This window comes from Erpetoichthys calabaricus, chromosome 6 (genome assembly GCF_900747795.2).
Source record: "Erpetoichthys calabaricus chromosome 6, fErpCal1.3, whole genome shotgun sequence".
Classification (NCBI taxonomy): domain Eukaryota; kingdom Metazoa; phylum Chordata; class Cladistia; order Polypteriformes; family Polypteridae; genus Erpetoichthys; species Erpetoichthys calabaricus.
The window spans coordinates 132,541,280-132,546,787 of NC_041399.2; the positions used below are offsets into that span (position 1 = coordinate 132,541,280).

Here is a 5,508-nt window from a genome sequence, read left to right on the forward strand (position 1 = left end):
CTTCACGATCTAAAAGACTTGAGTAATTCCATATTTTAAGAAAACATAGGGTGAATGTCAAAAGTTTCACTTTGTTAAAATCAGTACATTCAGCAATAGAAAGTCAGTAGCCATCAAAGTGGTTGGTAGGAAACAATTGATTTGGGAAATTGTAATACCATTCCAGTGAAAGTAGATGAAACGCACAGAAAATTAGGAAAACATTCTTAAGTTCTGAATGAATGCAATTCATTTTAAGAATTCTGTCACAGGCTAGAGTGTGATAGTCAGTTAGGGAGGAAAGTCTTACGTTGTGGGCAAAGGATGGTAGTGTTACAGAATTGATTTGAACTATTTTTTAAAAATTCTGACATACTGACCAAATTAGTTTTCTACTCTGCTCTCGATCTGTTTAATAACATCCTTTTCTTATGATTACTCAAAGAAAGGCTTGTTTAGGTATGTGTCAACTTAAGCGAGACAAACAAAAGTGAGAGCGTTAATTTTCCAGAATAGCTCACATCTGTCTAACACTGCGCGTTGGCCGGGAATCAAACCCGGGTCAACTGCTTGGAAGGCAGCTATGCTCACCACTATACCACCAACACATTTAACTAAGCACACAATAATTTGTACTTACACCACATAACCTTAACATTTTGATGTGATAAGCTTTACTGGAGGCAATTTTCACTCTATCGTTTAATTACAAGTTCTTTAGAATTGTGCATAATCTTCAAGATCTAAAAGACTTGAGTAATTCCATATTTTCTGAAAACACGTGGTGAATGTCAAAAGTTTCACTTTGTTAAAATCAGTACTTTCAGCAATAGAAAGTCAGTAGCCATCAACATGGTTGGTCGGAAACAATTGATTTGGGAAATTGCAAGAACATTTCACTGAAAGTAGTTGAAACTCACATAAAATGCAAATATGTCCCACCGATTTCTTTTCATTTCTAGCCTTTTATGAAAGACGATTATTTTAGTCATTGGTCAGTTTATTGTATCTCTGACAAAATTTTAAACTCGCAAAATCTATAAATGCAGTAGGCCGCGCATACAACTCGAGCAATAGTTTACGTTTATTTTTAATGTATTTTTTTGCTTTCCATTCATTTCTTCCTTTCTTCAACTTTTTGAGAAGAAGTTTGTTACAGATCTGATGTCAGGCTGAGATGGCGTGGTAAGAAACTGAGACTGTATTTGAAATGTTCAGCAGGTACAATTAGGAAAACATTCTTAAGTTCTTAATGAATTCAATTCATTTTAAGAATTGTGTAACAGGCTAGAGTGTGAGAGTCAGTTACAGAGGAAAGTCTTACGTTGTGGGCAAAGGATGGTAATGTTACAGAATTGATTTGAACCATTTTTTAAATATTCTGACATACTGACCAGATTAGGATTCTACTCTGCTCTCCATCTGTTTAATAACATCCTTTTCTTATGATCACTCAAGGAACGACTGGTTTAGGTATGTGTGAACATAAGCGAGAGAAACAAAAGTGAAGGTGTTAATGTTTCAGAATGGCTCATGCTTGTGTAATTATGTGCGTTGGCCGGGAATCGAACGCAGGTCAATTGCTTGGAAGGCAGCTATGCTCACCACTCTACCACCAACGCATGAAACAAAACAGACAATAATTTGTACTTATATCACATAACCTTAACATTTTGATGTGATAAGCTTTACTGGAGGCAATTTTCGCTCTATCGTTTAATTACAAGTTCTTTAGGATTGTGAATAATCTTCAAGATCTAAAAGACTTGAGTAATTCCATATTTTAAGAAAACAAAGGGTGAATGTCAAAAGTTTTACTTTGTTAAAATCAGTACTTTCAGCAATAGAAAGTCAGTAGCCATCAACGTGGTTGGTCAGAAACAATTGATTTGGGAAATTGCAAGAACATTCCCCTGAAAGTAGTTGAAACTCACATAAAATGCAAATATGTCCCACCGATTTCTTTTCATTTCTAGCCTTTTATGAAAGACGATTATTTTAGTCATTGGTCAGTTTATTGTATCTTTGACAAAATTTTAAACTCGCAATATCTATAAATGCAGTAGGCCGCGCATACAACTCGAGCAATAGTTTACATTTATTTTTAATGTATTTATTTTGCTTTCCATTCATTTCTTCCTTTCTTCAACTTTTTGAGAAGAAGTTTGTTACAGATCTGATGTCAGGCTGAGACGGCGTGGTAAGAAGCTGAGAGTACATTTCATATGTTCAGCAGGTACAATTAGGAAAACATTCTTAAGTTCTTAATGAATGCAATTCATTTTAAGCATTCTGTCGCAGGTTAGAGTGTGAGAGTCAGTTAGGGAGGAAAGTCTTACGTTGTGGGCAATGGATGGTTGTGTTACAGAATTGATTTGAACTAATTTTTAAAAATTCTGACATAATGACCAAATTAGGATTTTACTTTGCTCTTGATATGTTTAACAACATCCATTTCTTATGATTACTCATCGAATGGCTGGTTTTGGTATGTGTGATAAATTAGTCCATTCGTTTAGATTACTTAGGCATTGGGTAGTTTCAGTACATGGGAAGCTGAACAGAATGATTTCTTGTTATGGAATTAATTTTGCAGAGCGGTTAAGGTTTGTCAAATTTTCTGCGTTCACTAGGAATCAAACTCAGGTCAACTGACTAGATTATAGATATTCTCAGCAGTATTCCACTAACAGTTTAGTTTTCGCAACTGTTATTTTACACTTGCTCCAGATGACTTTTAACATTTGTAATTGCCAAGCGTTGTTTTATGTTCCATTTTCACATTACCTTTACTTCACAATGTGTTTACAACTGAAAAAATGTTCACGATCTACTAGACGTGAGTAATTCCATATTTTATGAAAACATATTACACATATTTCGCTCTGGAAAGGAATTCATCAAATTAGAAAGTCAGCAGCTATCTAAATGAGTGATAAGACAAAAGGTATTTCACAAACACCAAAATCATTTCATTGAATGCTCTTGTGGTATAGTGGTATTGCGGCTCAGAAAAAATGGACTTCTTAATAAATTATCAATTTCCAGCTCATTCTTCGTGGGCACGCTCATGCAGATTTGGGGAGTTGGTGGTGTTGGACAGACCTGAAAGTGAATGAGTTGACTTTCTCAATTGCTTCATTGGGTTCCTGTAGTGCGAGATTGAGTCGGTGCCTCCAAGGGGCCTTATAAGAACAACCCAGTAGTATAGAAGTGAACAACGGAGGAAATAAAAATTAAGACATGCTGTTAAAGGTCAGAGAAGAGCAAGAAAATAAGCCGGAAGCAGATGGATGGGAGTGAAGTCCCTATAAGTATGTGACCATGTCTTAGGAGTGGGGGCTGTGGGCTGCTGCTGTTGAGCAACTTTGGCAGAAATAATGACAATTACTCTCTCGAGCTAGTTTCGCTTGGTGGAAACAATGGCAGCGGTTGAGGTACAGAGCACTCACACCAGGTGGAGCCAGGATTGGCAGCAGTTCCTGCAGGGCAAGGCTAGTGGTTACCCTGCTGGTGGGGATATGGGCCTAATGAAATGGGTGTTTGCACCTGTTGGTCAAGTCTTTCTGGGCTGTGAGGTCCAGCTAAAACAATTTGGAGGGACGTGCGTTTTAAAGGAAGGCATTAGGGCTTGTTGGTGTTTTGTTTTTGTTTTTTTTTTAAATGAGTTACCTGCACTATATTTTATTGAATTTACAGTAGTTTTTGGTTTTTGACCTCCGACGGACACTTTATTTTAACTATTGATTGATATTTAGAGCACTGAACTTTCTGACCACTTGTTTTTGTTGATTTTTTTTTTTAATAAAAGCACTTTTCAACATCCCTTTGCTTAAAATGTGTTTTGTCCTCTTTTGCCATGCTCATTTGCTTACGTTATCAACTTTGTCAAATTCAAGAGACTCCCAGAAATAAATGTTACACATAAATGTTAAGGCAATTTTTCTTTAATTCTAGCTCTTTCAGAAAGACTATTTTTCTCTTCTGCATCCACTATACCATCTTTAGAAAATACAGTTGCACTTAATTGAAGTTGCTTATTTTGTTGTAATACTGGAAATATAGGGTATATGGGTAGCACTTTGTTTTCAGCCATCTCTAGGGCAATGAATACTTTATTTACTTTTGATACTGAACTTTTCATATTTGTCTTTAAAAAATTTACTGAAAATTGTTGCCAGGTATATTGTGGTATTATTGTAAATATTTTTACTGGGAATAAAAATCCTGCAATATGTAATTCTCATTGGAATAATGACTTTTATTTGGTAATAGTTCTTCCACTGTTCATACTGAGTAACTTAAATCATTTATATACTAATTTTTGTATTATATTGAGAGTGGTAATGACACTTTATGATTTGCAGGTGCCAATACATTTCTAGATATGGACTGCCCTATGGAAAAAATGCGTACACTACCAGATTTATTCTTTTAAAGCAATTTTAATTATAAATATTGCCTTCCTAAATAAACATTCTATTACAAATTCTCAAAGTTTTTTTTACTAATTTTTATACAGTATTCCTGTAGTATCAGTTTCCTATTTTACTGCTCAATTTGTAAAACTTTTAGAAACTAAACTATAGTAAAATGAATGTTTCGTGTACAACAAGAAAAATTTTCAAGTAAGGTTTGAGTATCAATGGGCAGAAATAGTAATACAGTAATCCCTCGCTATATCGTGCTTCGCCTTTCGCGGCTTCACTCCATCGCGGATTTTATATGTAAGCATATTTAAATATATATCGCGGAGTTTTCGCTGCTTCGCGGGTTTCTGCGGACAATGGGTCTTTTAATTTCTGGTACATGCTTCCTCAGTTGGTTTGCCCAGTTGATTTCATACAAGGGACGCTATTGGCAGATGGCTGAGAAGCTACCCAGCTTACTTTTCTCTTTCTCTTGCGCTGACTTTCTCTGATCCTGATGTAGGGGGATTGAGCAGGGGGGCTGTTCGCACACCTAGACGATACGGATGCTCGTCTAAAAATACTGAAAGATTATCTTCACGTTGCTATCTTTTGTGCAGCTGCTTCCTGAAATGACATGCTGCACGGTGCTTCGCATACTTAAAAGCTCGAAGGGCACGTATTGATTTGTGCTTGAAAAACAAACTCTGTCTCTCTCTATCTCTCTCTCTCTCTCTCTCTTTGTCTGCTCCTGACGGAGGGGGTGTGAGCTGCCGCCTTCAACAGCTTTGTGCCGCGGTGCTTCGCATACTTAAACCAAACAGCCCTATTGATTTGTTTGCTTTTCTCTCTATCTCTGTGACAGTCACTGCTCCTGACACGCACTCCTTTGAAGAGGAAGATATGTTTGCATTCTTTTAATTGTGAGACGGAACTGTCATCTCTGTCTTGTCATGGAGCACAGTTTAAACTTTTGAAAAAGAGACAAATGTTTGTTTGCAGTGTTTGAATAACGCTCCTGTCTCTCTACAACCTCCTGTGTTTCTGCACAAATCTGTGACCCAAGCATGACAATATAAAAATAACCATATAAACATATGGTTTCTACTTCGCGGATTTT

The 5,508-nt window shown here is 36.4% G+C and overlaps 1 non-coding gene across 1 annotated transcript; it reads right to left on the bottom strand.

Annotated features, from left to right (window-relative positions):
- Nucleotides 1-515: 515 nt before the first annotated feature.
- On the bottom strand, nucleotides 516-587 carry trnag-ucc (transfer RNA glycine (anticodon UCC)). The gene has a single exon. It is a non-coding gene; the product is annotated as a tRNA-Gly (tRNA).
- Nucleotides 588-5,508: the final 4,921 nt, after the last annotated feature.